This window comes from Schistocerca piceifrons, chromosome 2, assembly GCF_021461385.2.
Source record: "Schistocerca piceifrons isolate TAMUIC-IGC-003096 chromosome 2, iqSchPice1.1, whole genome shotgun sequence".
In the NCBI taxonomy this organism is placed as follows: Eukaryota; Metazoa; Arthropoda; class Insecta; order Orthoptera; family Acrididae; genus Schistocerca; species Schistocerca piceifrons.
In genome coordinates this window covers 880,836,378-880,854,378 of record NC_060139.1, presented here as the reverse complement: position 1 = coordinate 880,854,378, position 18,001 = coordinate 880,836,378, and positions in this window count along the sequence as shown.

The window sequence follows — 18,001 nt, the reverse complement described above, 5'->3', positions numbered from 1 at the left end:
AGACGAGTTCTTTTGATGAATTTACACTTGGGAATGCCATTGATTACTTAGGAAATGTTCCATATCGAACAGCATGGCTAATTTCCGCGGTATCAGTGACCTTGCTCTAGGCTACATGGTACAGGTGCCTCGAGAATGTGGCAGCTGTCAATTCAAGCTTTAAGTTAAATCAGCGGTAGTATTCAAATGTGTTTTTCAGTCTTTTAGAACTAATTCTTATGTATTTTATTGAATTTATGTATGGTATTAATGCGTGGCGCAGGGATCAAACTACCGACCAGTATCAACTGCTCAGCGTGACCTATAAACCACTAGAAAGGCTTACTCTAATTGGTATTCAATAGGCCATTGATCACTTCAAACCTGTCGAATAAGGTGGCTTTTGGAAACATCGAAGTTATGCGAACCTGTCTTAACGTTGACAACACCAGTAGAAGCTTGATTTCGGCGAGGTCTCAAATCAGCTGCAGTTTTCGTGGTTCTTACAGCACAGTATGAGACTCTATGGAGGGAGAGATTCATGATGAAGTTTACTAAACTCATCCCATGCCAAAAATTGATGTTACTAGCTAACAACGTGTTCCCTGACGGAAGCTTTCAGGTGTTCCTGAATGAACAAGCTAGCAGATGCAGAGCTATAGATAATGACCTCCCTCAGGAATCAGTTCTCGCCCCCATGCAGTTTAGCCTGTATATCGACAGTATTCCAGACACAGACTCCATGAAAATCCAGTATGCTGGTGACCCAGCATTAGTCTTCCAGAGTAAAGGCCTCATGGACTGTGAGAGTGTGGTGACAAGTGATCTGAAGAAACTAAATGGTTCCTTCTGTAATGGAAACTTCAGCTTAACCTAAATAAAACTGATGTTACTGCATTCCACCTAAGTAATAAAGAATTTGACTCTCGATGAAATCGAAGTACCACATAACTAACTTCCATACAACAATGTTCGCCTGTTTCAAGGCCCAACAAAGAAGGTCGAGGGATTCCAAGTGCCATGCCAGGTGTGGTTGTGGGTGAACCACATTAGATCTGGCCAACGAATATGTGGTTACACCATGAAGAAGATGGGTTTCCATCGATATACTCACTGCAATTGCTGAGCAGAGCAACAAAAAATATATCATATTATTAAGGAGGCCTAACTTCCAGATTTGACGGTGATCTGAGGATTTTATATCATATGACTGAAAGTGTTTTCGATGGTTGTCACATTCGGGAAATTCCAGTTGACTGCAGACTTTTGTGTACTTGCAGACCCCTATAGTAAACAAAACAAAAGTCTATCGTCATTGTCATTCCACAAACATCTGAATGAAGGAAAAATATTGAAACTCATATTTTGTGAGTACTTACCATTTTTAAAAATATTAATTGCATTTTAAGTGGTTGCATTAGTCACAAACATTGTATGAAAAACATAAAAGACACAAAGGAAAGACATTAGTAGTAGTATTGTTCTTGAGTAAGAACCAATATTTCTACAAGGTCTTGGTACTTAAACTGCTTATTCTTATTGGTGATAACATCTTGGGCTATATTCGTCCTGTGTATATGACTAATAAGAACAAGTAATGAACAAACAAGCTGTAACTGCACAAGAACCATGAAGAAGAAAACAGAAAAATATATTCAGTTACTGCACCAAAGCAATTCATTGAATGAAGAAAATATAGATTAAGTAAGGAGTTACTGGTGCATTGAGGACAAAAAATTACGTAAAAGAAGATTCAGAGCAAACAATCACGTGTATGAAAATTCATGTTACTGCTATACCTGTAACAAATGCAGGTAATTATATAAAGGGCAAAAATGCAAGAATTCTTGAATTACCCTACCTTTAAGAAGTGATGTCTCACACATAAGTTTTATTGGGTCATCTATAAGAACATAAACATCACTTAACATACATATATAAGGAAGTGGAGATACTGAAACAGCATTGTGTTTAGAAAAAAGATGAACTAAATAGCCAAATATAAAAAAAGTAAAACTCTATGGAATCAACTAAGGTTTTGAAAAAAAAATTAAGGAGAAAATGGGACTACATTAAAGGAATGGTCTTTCCAAGGCCTTACAGCACATATTCCAGCAGATAAATAGGATTATTAGTTAAAGCGATGTGATTTTTAGTTCTGTCCATTGTTGTCATTGTTGCAGCCTTGAATGTACTACTTCTGCAAAACAGGAAGCATAACTCATTTAGTAACAAATCGTGATCTCTGTTCCAATACATGATGCATTTAGAGCCCTGGAGGTCATCTTCAGCTGCTTAATTAGACTACTTCACTTTTTGAAAACAGGTTGCTACTGTACCTTTCAGAATACATATGTACATTACTAGGGGGCTATAATTTTTATAAAGCCAAGACAAAAATGAAAAGTTTCTTATTATTCCCACCAATGGTTACATAATCCTTAGACAAAGGAATTTGTAGGCATATTTAATACCTATATAAACTTTACATCACTCAACACATTTACAACGAAAATTCAAACAATACAAAGAATCTATAAATGCAAATATGTTCACTTTCCAAATTTCGTAGATATTACTGCTTCTAAAATGATAAAAAGATGTTACACCATTATTTATGCATAGACGCAAATAGCAAAACAGATTATGTCTGATGACCTTAGATGGGACCTTGTGACACAAAAAGGTTGTAACTTTTATTATTTTATCCATTAGAAGTGGTTATTGAAAGACTGCGACTGTAGGCACTGGGGTCCGTCTGTAAAACAAATCCTTCAGGTCATTCTTTTTCCTTATATACATCCAAGGAATAGAAAAGCAACTGGAATCACTCAACAGAGGAAAGTCCACTGGACCTGATGGGATACCAATTCGAGTCCACACAGGGTACGCGAATGAACTTGCCCCCCTTCTAACAGCCGTGTACTGCAAGCCTCTAGAGGAACGGAAGGTTCCAAATGATTGGAAAAGAGCACAGGTAGTCCCAATCTTCAAGAAGGGTCGTCGAGCAGATGCGCAAAACTATAGACCTATATCTCTGACGTCGTTCTGTTGTAGAATTTTAGAACATGTTTTGTGCTCTAGTATAATGTCGTTTTTGGAAACCCAGAATCTACTCTGTAGGAATCAACATGGATTCCGGAAACAGCGATCGTGTGAGACCCAACTCGTTTATTTGTTCATGAGACCCAGAAAATATTAGGTACAGACTCCCATGTAGATGCTATTTTCCTTGACTACCGGAAGGCGTTCGATACAGTTCCGCACTGTTGCCTGATAAACAACGTAAGAGCCTACGGAGTATCAGACCAGCTATGTGGCTGGATTGAAGAGTTTTTAGCAAACAGAGCACAGCATGTCGTTATCAATGGAGAGACGTCTACAGACGTTAAAGTAACCTCTGGCGTGCCACAGGGGAGTGTTATGGGGCCAATGCTTTTCACAATATATATAAATGACCTAGTAGATAGTGTCGGAAGTTCCATGCGGCTTTTCGCGGATGATGCTGTAGTGTACAGAGAAGTTGCAGCATTAGAAAATTGTAGCGAAATGCAGGAAGATCTGCAGCGGATAGGCACTTGGTGCAGGGAGTGACAACTGACCCTTATCATAGACAAATGTAATGTATTGCGAATACATAGAAAGAAGGATCCTCTATTGTATGATTATATGATAACGGAACAAACACTGGTAGCAGTTACTTCTGTAAAATATCTGGGACTATGCGTGCGGAACGATTTGAAGTGGAATGATCATATAAAATTAAATGTTGGTAAGGCGGGTACCAGGTTGAGATTCATTGGGAGAGTCCTTAGAAAATGTAGTCCATCAACAAAGGAGGTGGCTTACAATACAATCGTTCGACCTATACTTGAGTATTGCTCATAAGTGTGGGATCCGTACCAGATTGGGTTGACGGAGGAGATAGAGAAGATCCAAAGAAGAGTGGCGCGCTTCGTCACAGGTTTATTTGGTAACCGTGATAGCGTTACGGAGATGTTTATCAAACTCAAGTGGCAGACTCTGCAAGAGAAGCGCTCTGCATCGCGGTGTAGCTTGCTGTCCAGGTTTCGAGAGGGTGCGTTCCTGGATGAGGTATCGAATATATTGCTTCCCCCTACTTATACCTCCCGAGGAGATCACGAATGTAAAATTAGAGAGATTCGAGCGTGCACGGAGGCTTTCAGACAGTCGTTCTTCCCGCAAACCATACGCGACAGGAACAGAAAAGGGAGGTAATGACAGTGGCACGTAAAGTGCCCTCCACCACACACCGTTGGGTGGCTTGCGGAGTGTAATGTAGGTGTAGATGTAGATCTTGCACGATGCGGTATGGGAAATGATTCCCATATTCAAGTGCGTTTTCCGAGCGCTATGCTGGTTATTCGTGACGTCTTCAGTTTGTGAGGTGCTGGATCGTTCTCAATCTTTACTGTAAAAACAATCTCAACTTCTACTAAATGATTAACAAGAACAAAAGTGTAAGAGGAAGTTCTTTCCAAATTCACCGTTAACTCTACATAAAGATCGAATATTAATTAAAAATTGCGCGTGCTTTTACAGTAAAGACAAAAGAACAATACAACATCTCACACATCAGAAACATCACGAATAAACGACGTAAAATGTGAAAACGCACTTGAAACTAGAGATAATGAACCGAAATGCTTTATGCTCAATATAAACAAAAAGAAAATCTTTACTGGCAGCAGAAAAAGTTATTCCACAAACAAACCCAAAGCAGTAGCTAATAATTTCTTGCTTATATATAGTGTATTATTAGACAGTTGAGAACTTCCTTTAGTGTTTCTGTTCAGGTACAGATTGTTCGTTAGCTACTCAGGATTTGTCAAAGTAGTTGAAGCTCAAAGCATCATTGTGCTCTTTGTAGCGTGTTAGAAAGTTCTTCCTGTTTGGACTACCTCGAATACAGGATAACTGTTATGCTGCAATATATTTATTCCACTACATTCTGTTATTGGCATTTTTATGTTTACTGTCATACGCAGGTGATATCCAAATTCGTTGTTTGAGAAGAAAGATATTTTGTAATGATACTTGTAATTAATTTAGCAGTATTTTGTGATGCTGTCTGTAAGTAGGAAATGCTTGTAAAAATTTGTGTTGAACAGTTGACTTTCCTGTAGCTTTTCTGTTACTGATGTTACCACATATTTTTTGGACATTTTTTCAGTCGATTTATTGTGTACTCATTACTCATTGCAACTGCTTTGATTTTGTCGATCTCTTATGTTAGTGCTTTCAGTTTTAACGGTTTTCAAGGTTCAGCATTTATCAAAATTCAGCAAACTTGTGTGTTTGGATGGTGTGATTATTTATGTAATCTGGTATTTGTATAGGTTGGTGGCCAGTAGAAGCAGCACTTGTGTTCCTGTTGCTCATTAATAGTTGTCAAGTCTAAGAAATTTATGGAAGGGATTGTTTCATGTTCTATTGTTAAGTTAATTTTATTATGAAGCGAACTGTATACTGCAAGAAGTTCATCAAGTTGATCTGTTGTGCCATAAAACAGGAGAAGAGTATAATCAATATATCCCCTGTAATAACTTACTTTCCAGAAAATTTATTTTTACCATTAACAGTTTATTCCTTAAGTGGTCCATTAATAAGTCAGTCTGCTAGCTTGAGATGTTACCTACAGCTACTATTTCTTTCTGTTGGTAGATCTAACGATAAAATGATAAATTATTATGGGACAGCATTAGTTTAGGTAAGTGAGCAAGTTAGTTTTTAGTTTAATAAGTTTTTTCCATAACAATTTCAGTTATTGCATTGGCAGGGAATTTGTGAACAAATTAACAATATCATTATATGAGGCAAATCCTGCTTCCCTTGGAATATTTATATCTCATACATATTAGCCCTTGTATATATTTTATTGAGTATTTGGATTTGAATGTGTAAAATATCATAAAGATATTATTTAATGGTTGGGAAAGTTATGATGCTCTATTCACAGAAAAACAATGAGTCTAAGTGGTAAGTAATGTTTGTGGGGTTTTGATGTCCTGAGTTTGGGGTTTTCTAGGTTCATAATGTGCATTTTTTAATTTAACAATGGAGTTCCTCATAGGGATATGCTCCAATAAATGCTGCATAGAGTTCTTGCTGCATCAAATTTGTGCCCAGTCCCAAAACTTCGGGAAATTCCTCTGTTCATATGATCAGGTGATTTTAGTAACGCATTAGGAATTTTATTTACTTGATTTAATTATGTCATGCAGTCATCACAACATGAGAGAAGTTCCATATGGTACCAGAAATTATGTTGATGTCTACAACTGAAGAACATACTTAGTAATTAGAAATGAATTAGATCAGTGAATATGTAGCAGTCTTGTGTACAAGACTATAACTGCTTAGCTGACAATTATAAAGAAACCTCTATCCCTTCAAAAGGAATACTACTATGTCAATAATAATGTAAGTACTAATACAACAAATTTTCATAACAGACTCATAAACAAAAACAATATTAATTTTGCTAACACAGATAAACATTACTGTACAAAGGCCTTAAGCACAACATCAGACCAAAGTTCCTTCAACAGAACATAAAAAATTTCACAGTGATCCTTAAGAAATTTGCAGATATGGCCAATGTGAACCATAATGAAGACATTGTTTTAGCACATAATATGAATGCAATTATCCTACAAGAAAATAAAAACGTAAAACAATGTGCCAATACTGCCTTTAGCGACAGTGTTAAAACAGTTGAAACTTTAACTTAGTGAACATGATGATATTATTATTAAGGATTTTCTTCAACGAGATGGACGTTTTACCTGCACCATCCTAGTACCTACATATTCTCTCATAATTTTAGTCATAAATAATCCATCACAATTTGAGAAGAATGGTGATAACCACATGTAAATCATTAAATGAAAAGATGACATTTCTTACCCATTATTAAAGCCATCAGTGACTCAGGAAGGAGTTCAGTATGCAGCAATAAAAATTATTGATTATTTACCCAGTACTATAAAATATCTGACAAGTTGTATTGCAAATTTTTAACTCAAACCTATCATCTCTCCTGGAGAGCTCCTTCTATTCCATGCACAAATTTCTATTTAAAGTTGCCAGCCTGTGATAAAAAGGAACTAGTTTTTCAATGTAGCAGCATTAATAAGATTAAACAAAAAGGCATCACTAATGTTAACACTAATTATGTATCAATTATACCTGTAAACCGACTCATTCAACATCATTTCGATAAAAGAATCGTTCAAATGACCTGTGGAACACGCAGTTAACTAACTAGCTGATAAATGAAACTCCACTGATGTCATTTGCACAGATTACTACAATGAAACTCTTAATTTGTTGTCAAAAAACAACATTATTGAACTGAACGATGATCCAGCCACTGTGCCATGTGTTTCAAAACACCGCTGCTTTCCAGCACTGAAGTGGCATGTCCGAGTTACATTGGTGTGGTGCACTATGCAATGTGTCACTAGCATAGTGTGGGAAGTGCTGCCAGGTGCCCCTCTGGTTGCTGTTGGGAGGCAGAGTAATTTCGCAGAATTTGGACACCAATGAAAGCAGACTCGCCCAGAGGATGTGGAGTGCCATGGTGCCATGAAAATTGTGCAGGCTGAAGGCAGCTGGGCTGCAATGATCAATGTGGTGTGTGGCCAACTGTTATGCAGTCATCATTGATCTGTGGTAATAGGCAGTGTTTTCGTTTTGCCATCCAGCAGAGATGGCAGGTGACATAAGGGGAGGAAGAACAGAGGAGAGTTTCCACTACTGTGATGCAGAGTAGAGCATAATAAATAGTTGTGGTTTGGAGTACGCCATAATTTCACTTTCTGGGCTCTGTTAGTTGTGAGTGGTCTTAATGATCAAAATATAGTGTGCCCTTCAAGTGCCAGGATTACTGACTTTCAGCCTTGTATTGTTTCTTTGAAGTAAATAAGCATAGTGAGGCTATGTGAAGTTTTGATTGCGTCATAATGCTATTGCAGTGTACTTGCATAGTGAGGCTGGGTGCTATCAGTGTGTCATTGTTTTTCTTGAGTTTCAAAACTCAATAAACCCTTCTAACAACATTCTGTGCTCTGCACTTTCTCTGTGGATTTTGTAATACTTATGTAACGATGTAGAGTGTGCTGACCTATCTTTTCTCTGTCCAGGATATGGATGATGTACTGGTGGTACTTTGCTGTACATTTCTTTGAGCTATTCCGCTTGTTGCTATCGTGTTTTGGTGCACCCTTGAAAGGTCATTTATATGATGGTCGAAGTAGAGAGGATATAAAATGTAGACTGGCAATGGCAAGGAAAGCGTTTCTGAAGAAGAGAAATTTGTTAACATCGGGTATAGATTTAAGTGTCAGGAAGTCATTTCTGAAAGTATTTGTATGGAGTGTAGCTATGTATGGAAGTGAAACATGGACGGTAAATAGTTTGGACAAGAAGAGAATAGAAGTTTTCGAAATGTGGTGCTACAGAAGAATGCTGAAGATTAGATGGGTAGATCACATAACTAATGAGGAAGCATTGAATAGGATTGGGGAGAAGAGAAGTTTGTGGCACAACTTGACCAGAAGAAGGGATCGGTTGGTAGGACATGTTCTGAGGCATCAAGGGATCACCAATTTAGTATTGGAGGGCAGCGTGGAGGGTAAAAATCGTAGGGGGAGACCAAGAGATGAATACACTAAGCAGATTCAGAAGGATGTAGGTTGCAGTAGGTACTGGGAGATGAAGAAGCTTGCACGGGATAGAGTAGCATGGAGAGCTGCATCAAACCAGTCTCAGGACTGAAGACCACAACAACAACAACAACATAAAAATATCATAGGATAAGTTTTTGTTGCATGTTCATATGCCTGTTTTTGGAGGTATTTTTATTTTATTATTGTGGGATGAGTGATTATTTTTGGTTTCTTATGTCAGTTGTTATCTAAAGTTAATTGTATTAAGGGGTGAGTGCATGGGTTTGCTGAGTTCACTTACAAAAACATTCTGATACTGTAAATTATTTAATAAAGCAAAGGTTTATTCAAATCCCACACTTGGACATTCTTCAGCAGAAGCATAATTGCACCAAAAACATGCGCCACACTATTATATTCCAGAAAAATCATACAGAAAATAATTAGCCATTGTAACTTCGTCTTATGAAAAGAAGAAGATGCACATTAATCAATGAAACTAACCCCATACTCAGGACACAACCTAAAGTAGTCAAACATCACACACCAACTAGACTCATTGTTGACTCTAAGAATACATCAACATACAAACTTTCCCTATTATTAAATAATATCCTTATGGTATTTTGTGCATTCAAATCCACATATTCAATTAAATATACATGAGATAATACATGTAAGTTATAAATATTCCAAAGCAAGCCAGATTTGCCTCATGTGATGATCGTTTTAATCTATTCACAAAGTACCTACCAATGCAATAACTGAAATTATTTGGAAAAGCATTATTAAACTAAAATCTAACCTTGCCTGAGATACTGTCCTATCATCATTTCTCATTCTATTGTCAGATTTACCAACAGAAAGAAATCTTAGCTGTAGGTGATATGTCAAGCTAACAGACTGACTTACTCATAAACCACTTAGAAAATAAACTGTTAATGATAAAAATAAATTTCTTAAAAATAATTTATTACCAGAGCTATATTGCTGACACTCTGCTCCTATCTGACTGCACAAAATATCAGCTTGATGGACTTGTTACAGTTTGCAGTTCACTGCACAATAAAATTAACTTTACAATAGAAAATGAAACAATTCATTCCATAAACTACTTGAAACCACTACTCAACTTTGACGTCCTGGGTCGGTGAATCACGAAGCTTGTAGTGATCGGTCAGCTCCACACATGCTCCAACACTGTGCAGGGATTGCCAATGGACTCAGCCGACTGCACCATGTGAAGATAGCTTCCCTGGTCCGCAGCTACCGACTGACTCAACTCAGAATACTGATAACATCGGAAATAGTCGTCAGTGGAAATGACGCCAACTACACACACAACCTCACAAATACTTGCACAAAGACCTGAACGATACCCAACAGTAACTATGCTTGCACGAAGACAAATCGGGAGTCGATGCACACACACACACACACACACACACACACACACACACACACACAGCCGACTCATGAACGATCGGCAAGCCAAAACGCGTAGTCCGGTAGGACGACCGACCAACGATCCACCAAGACCGTGGCCTGGCTCAAGTGACGCGTGGTGGCAATGGTCGGGCGAGCCATGTCGACGAAGACCTCACAGATCCAACCACTAGTGCCGCATTACAACTCCCTGACTGGCAGGTCCAGAATGCGCTCCAGACGCGTTCCAACTGACTGACAGCCCGAACTCGCGACCCGAACTGCTCACGACAGACAACGACCGGGAAGCAATAGCAGTCGAGCAAAGATACTACGAGAGGGGATATATCGATATGCGCTGCTAACGCCGCTCACGGTCAGGCAAAGCAGCAACTCAGTGACAGTAGTAATTTAAATTAATGTAGTGAGGTGGAAGTACGTTAAAAGCAGGGTGTAAGGTACATGATGGTGAGAACACGAGCCACGCAAGGCTCAATGTCTTGTGAGAGGATAAGTGTGTACCTGTATGTAAACGCCTGTAAATACTGTGGTAAAAACCATGTAATCGCTGCTGGAAACAGTAATCAACTTTTCATTTTTGTCTTAGTTTTATAAAACATCAATCATGATTCTGATAGAAGCATTTATTAATAGACTATTCTTTAAATTATAAGTTCTGATGCGAAATAATAGAACATATCGCCAGAAGTTTAGTTTAATAGACATTTTATTCGTATACAGATTAACACTGATAACTAATGAGAGTGTCTTTCACAAAGAAAGAAAAAAATTACACATAATACTCTGCAGGAATAGGGAAAATCGACTGTCTTAAACAATGAGCATCCATTAATGACGTTTTTCAGATACAATTAGTAAAGTTTTAATCATTAAGCCTCCCAGAAAGCCAGGACTCTCAATAAGATTAAAAATGGGTGTCTGTTATCAGTAGACGCCAAATTAACAGCATGCATTGACTTTTTAAAACGCTGCCCAAATCAGCACTTTTACTGACCACCGACTCTTGATGCCTCAAATCGTACCATAGAAGCTGCACTCTTCCATAAACAGCCAGTTGGGTATCCTTAAAAATCCTCGACTCGTGCCCAAGCACATTACTGTCATATTGAAACGAAGGTACTTGTTATCATATCAGGTGTAAAAAATTCTGCACCTTCTTTGAAAGCAGTAAAGGTCGTTTAGTGTTAGATCACAAACATCTGAGGGCCATTTTGGATCCAAAAATTTGCCGCTGGAGGAAGTTACTAAACGCACCGAACGTTAGATTCTTTTCCTAAGTAGTTACCAGTACCAAAGGCAATACACCCAACATTACAACACCTAACTGCAGTCACTCTATCACACTTCCTACAGGCCCTGAGTGGAGTAAAGGCGAGGTCATTCCTCTTTTTACAACTTTCTTTTGACAGAAAAGCTGCATATCTAATTCGAAGAGCAACTATCTCTTGGATGGTTGGAATCCTTAGCATTTATTGCGCAATCGGTCAGGTGGATTGTGTAGAGTGCGGATGGATAGTAATGGATCATAGTTCACTATGCCAGTTCATCTTGAGCGTGTTTCAAGATGATCGTTGTGAGTAATGGTGACGCTAGATTATGTCTAAAATTTGGTATAACTGGAGATGTCAAGGAAGTGATCCACACCTGTAGCTGATGTATCTCTTGTAAGGGTACTATTGCAGATATTTTTACTAAAGAACGGTTGTAGCTGCTCTGTTCTGGCTTCTGTGTAGTCGCAGTATGCTAGAATACTATGAATTTTACGGTTTCATGCCAACTATTCGGGAATCAAAGCTGTGGGCTATAAGCAATGACAAAGGATTGATTTTGAAGAAAATTTACACTTCTGGGAAAAAAGTAGTACACCTGAAAGACGACGTCGATTTGGGTCCGAGGAATACTTTGGGTGGCCTCTCGCTTTCAGTCACTTGCACTACACATTTCATACTTTTACCTAAAATACAGGGTAGTGCCACTACATAACTATCTTCTCGCAGTTCGTTATGTCCAAGACATTCAGAATAATGTTTCTGTCGTCAGTTTTATCTGCATGACTCTTCCATTCAGTGGCTAGCAAAGTGATTATGAAGCGTTCTGCCACTACAACTCCTGACGCAGGTCGTCTATTAAAGCATCGGATTACCTTCTTCGATCCCTCTTACGTAGGTCGCATACAGCAGCAGTAAAAAGTATCTTTTTGTTGTAGACAAACAGTAGCTGTTTAAGATCGATGTCAATCACTCATCTGTTCCTCATATTTGCATCCATATGGTACGGGAGTGACACGAAACGTAATATTTTCAACCTCATCTTGCCAGCTAGATGTTCTGAGTGTGAAAATGTATTGGCTTGTCATACGTTTTTATTGCAGTTCTTGAAGGACTGTTAACTCACCTTATTAGTTCGCTAAGACAACAAATGTGGAAAGTATTAGGTCTACAACTTTGCTTCCGCCGTTTTGCAACAGACGGCAGTAGCAGCAAGTGGGGTTCGGGTGGTTGGTCATAGGTGGAATACAACAAGCTTAGGCATCTGTAAACATGCCATAAAATATTAGTCGATTTTTGATTGCGTCATGATGTTATTCTCGATTAAATACGTCAACTTACGTACCCATTTCTCGCCATTTGCGGGAGGTTTAATTTTCTGCTTTAACATGAAGATATCTGCGGCTATGGCTCCTAAATGCTGGGTAAGACCACTGGTGAGGGAACTATTAGTGGAAGAAAGTGCAGAGAATGTTTCCAACGCCTTAAGAATGGTGATTTTGATGTCGAAGACCGGCATGGCGGTGGAAGACAGAACGTTTTCATAGCTACTGAAACAGACGTCATTATCGAAAACAACTGATGCTTTCGAGCCCAGCACTGAAATACAAACGGCCACAATACAGTGATAGACACGTAAAGGTAATTTTGCAGCAGGTCAGTGCTCAACCCCATGTCGCAAAACACGTCAAAATGTACATGGAAACATTGAAACGAGAAGTCCTCTCCCTCCCTCCGCATTCTCCATACGTTGCTCTCTCTGACTACCACCTTTTTCAATCAGTTTGGCCGATCATATGAACAAGTGCAAAATTGAAGCGATTCATGGATCCCCACAAAAGACGCCCAGTTCTTCTGCCACGGGATTCGTGTGCTATCTGTAAGATGGGAGAATGTAGTGGCCAGCAATGGGCAATACTATGAATCATAATTTTTTTGTTAAGTTTTTCACAATAAAGCCCCGAGCTTCGAGAAAAAACGGCGGAAGCAAAGTTGCAGACCTACTATTTCTATTAAGTTACTCTTCTCGTAATTCTACCTGTAATATGTCAGTGCAGTGTACAGTAACTCTAATGGGATAAGGACCACTCGAATAACGCAAAATTCAGTTACCCATTACATCAGACTGCCCATCCTAATTCGAGTTTGCTTTAAGCCCCCTTTATGGAGCGTGTCAGACTGTGGTTCATATAATATAATGCCACAGTAAAAAGATTTAATTTTTCTTACATAACTGAAATTGTAGTTGATTGTTACTTCCCACAATTTTCAGCTACTGACAGCTTCACTTTCGACAGAGCAAATTTACCTTCCTGAGAAGTCAGGAAATCCAGTAACGTCTTTTGTAATTCTGATATAGTCGATTGCTGTGCGAATGTAAATTGTTGTCTGAACTTCACTGAATAAATCTTACATAAATTTCCATAAACATTCACAATGATTATATATTTATTTACTTTCCTTTTTTCACTGTAATCTACGCTAAGGCGAGAGTTTCACATTCCGGAAGGTCATAAGAAAACTATCTGACATACAAAAGGATTGTTACTCACTCCCTCCTTCACAAGAAATTTTGGTTTGTTGAAGTGAAAAAAAGTAGCAGCCTAGCAAGTCACTGTTCTCAGACTGTTCCTACGGACAAAAAATTAAGTAAGGACCAAGCAAATCTCTTCCAGACAAAGTGCAACCACTTCCAAGAAACTTCTTAAACAGCTATAAATACTGTGTTCTGATCCCTCCTGACTACAGCAGCCATCTTATTAGACTCCTGTGTCAAAGAACACCACTCCAAGCGTGTTTCCAACCTCTTTAATTTCACACCCGACAATAAGTGGGAGCAATTTCGTCATACAAATAGGCTCATCTCAGAGTCCACTGATGCAATATAGTCATACCACTAGTTAAAATCATTGAACCCTATACAGGCACTTAAAAGCTAAGTTTATTACTGTATTATCGTACTGTAAAATAAGTTTCACAGTCGTTCTGTGATGTTTCTCAGTACCAAAATTACCCCAAAATTGCTTCAATGAGTAAATTTATTGCTTTATTCCTTTTCCGTTTTATTTTCCAGCAAAGCGCTTGTGACTGTAGTTAGTGATCAACGTTAAATGCCAACATTTTCGGTTAAGCTTTACCGTAATAATTATCTATAAAAATTAAACACACTTTTACTATTAGCAATCATGATTTATTTTATTTCTTGTTTGACAAGTTCACACGTTCATCACCATGAGGATTGACACGAATTACTATAATGCGTGTCCACTGAGTCGTAGCAGAAGACGAAAACAAAACTCTGTTTTAGTATGTGGATTAAAGTTCGTCAAGATCTGTGATTGCCAATATGAAAAAAAAAAAAAATCCAAACGTAAAAATACTTCCAGTGCTAGAAGGCTCTTCCTTTTGTCCCGATTCCATCACATTCCACATCACATACACTTTGTAAACTCCAAAGTAAGCAGAAATAGCGTCTAGAAACTAATGATTACGGTGAACATGTGAAAAACTAATATTGCCAACACTGACAAAAATAAAACATTAAAGTGGCACAAGTCTCAGAGTACAGTTGGGGTCTTCGATTACAAAGATGATTAGAAATATAAATACAAAAATCTCCAGTGTTTACACACTGTATGTTTTTAAGTAAGTAAAGGAGACGTTTTAGAAACAAGTGTTATGCGTAAAGAACGTATAAAACAACAATGGGAAGATTTTATAACAAATTTGCTTGTTTTTTTTTTACGTTACACACACACACACACAATACCAATGCAAAAATGCACATAAAATGAACTTATATAATTAATTCTAGCCATGATAGTGACAATGACTTAGATTCAACCAAGAAGTGCATAGTGATTTCTCATGTGTGTTAATAAAAACGGTTATAAAGCTGTTGAGTACAACGCAGGTCAACGAAATTTGACCAACTCTTACAGTTTGGCTTGAGAGACAGGTAGGCGGCCCTGAGTCGAATTCATTCTGCGTGTCGGATTAACGAACGTCGATCTACACAAGTCATCAGAGAAGTTCGAAGTTTCTATATCTTCTCTCTGGGCATGAATTCACTTTCCAGATTTTTCCTTGGTTTCCTTCACAACTTGCTCAACAGACCGACTAAGTAACCTCGATGAAAGGCTGCAATGCTGTTTCTCTCCCTTCTCAACTACTGGTTGGCTTTCATGTCCTTCGACGCTTCTAACCTGTACACGTACATCCATTATGTATGTTTGCGTGCAGGGGAGACATTTTACTTGGAAGTCACTTCCCCAGGGTCGGCGGATAGATACGAAATTGCCGTGTATGTACGTCAGAAGGAACATTACATGTAAATTCGGAACAACACAGGCACAGCAATGATGCATTTATCAGCGACACATACTCTGTATGGGAACATACTTAACGGATGTACCAGTACAGTTTATAGACACATGGTTAACGACATACGGAAATTTGAGTCTGGCACTGTGTCGTGCTCAGATAGTCTAATGGTAAGGCAATCACTCCCCATAAACGAGAAATACGCCATTCCATTACCCAACTGATACTTTGTTCATATTCGCAGCTGCAAATACATTTCGTATATTTCATAACAGCTGTAGTCGCAGCAGCTTTTGTTCGACGGAACGTTGCACCGTAATTCGGAGTCACACAGTCGATGCAATACCGTATCGCCTTGACTCAATGCTCCCAAACCGATATACCAGTTTATACTCCTGTATTATATCTCGTAGTAACGCGAGTTTATTTTTAAAAATTCCATTCCCCATATCAAGAATGACGAGAATAAGAGATATTGTGAGTGTCTAATAGTACTGCAACCTTCCAGGTGGGGATCGCTTCACAGCATGGCCAAAGGACGTGTGCGTGTAGATTATCACAGTCTTTCGAGCGTTCAGAAAGATCGCATCATTGGTATGAGCGAGATGCGAACAACGCAACAGCCATCGCACAGGTATAGTGCAGTCACAGTACAATGAGTGGTGACAAAATGGTCTCAAGACAACAGTGTGCTGAAAAGAGTAGGCACGGGGCCTTCCAGAAGGAATCACGATGAAAGGATCGTGGAATTTTTCGGCTGGCTCTAACGAAAAGGCAATTGAACCAGATAATGTCCGGGCAAAGTTTACAGACAGAATGTCACCACGAACGGTCGGGAACGTATTGCTGGAAGCTGGATTTAGATATATTGTTGTCAAGCATTGTTACCGCTGTCACCATACCACAGACGACATAGACTTTTTTATGGCAACCATAACGACGCAAACGTCTCCGTAGACGACCCAATAGAACGTCACTAGAAGCAGCGATTCTCGAGGTTTACTGCTCTCCAAGTAGTGTCGGGAGCTATTGGCTATGACAACGGCATTGATTTCGTAATAGTCGTAGGGAAAGGTGAATGCGCGCCAGTCTGCGGCGAGAACAGTAAACCCTGTTACCATAGCTTTCATGGTTGGAGTACAGAAGTAGCATACTCCAGCAGGATAATGCAAGACACCATACTACATTTTACACCATACACATCTTGAGGAAAGTGAGGACCCTTCAGTGGTCTGCCTAGTCTCCTGATGTGTAAGCCAGAGAGGGGGGACACAATGAGAAGACGTAATTTTCACACCACCTTCCTGCCACTAATCATCCTGTGCTAACACAGCGTGTGTTAAACGAAATTCCTCACGAGGAGAACACGGCATGTGCCATAACCCAATTTCCCAGAAACTTTGTTCTGTGCAAGAGGGGTCAAATTAGGCGAGCATGTGTCTCAGCTTATCCCAGATACTTGGCAGTTTTTAAAAAAACGGCGGTCAAAGTACCCGTGGTTTTTTCGTGGTACTGCATCTGGCTTTTACCAGGCGATATCCTCCGACAACATAGTGACTGATCACTAGTATCATGACTCCGTAATTTTGAGCCCTGTGATAGAAATCGGATCATTACTTTCAGTTTTGTTTCGCAGTTTTATACCGTTGTCTGTAGCAGATTATTAAGCGAATGTTCCCAGTGAGTATTGATATAACTTGTTCTAGTTCGTGTACTACTCGTATATCAAGTGAGTGAATTAGAAGCCCAAAAAAGAAAATGAGAAAATTATTTGAAGTTGTTTCCGTGGTAACTCATGTTGTGTGTATTATTTCATAAGCAAATGCAAGCGCCAGTTTGCTGCAAATTGGTCCGTTACGCGTGGTTTGCCACGAAATTATTGCCAAGGCGTGAAATCTTCAGCATTATTAACGACGTTTCTTTTCCCTGTGAGATTCGTACTAAAAATGTCACTGTTCCAAACCTGCCTCCTTGTGATGCTCGTGGTATTCGGAACTCATATGTTTAGAATGTTTCTACGATACCATACGTACACATATTATATAATAAATGTATGACACTTATTGTGAAATCCAGTTGCAATTTTACAATTAATATAACGTCCTTCTACCCTACAATTTGCTAAGATATATTCGTGTAGTAACTTTTATGAACAGGCGTGGATAAATGAAAACAATAATAACAAAATAAACGAAAACAATAACCTGGTTTCGAACATCGGGCGAAAAATTAAGAAACCGTGATGCCAGGCACTCAGCCACCACATTTCGCAGTAAAATCCTCGCATATACC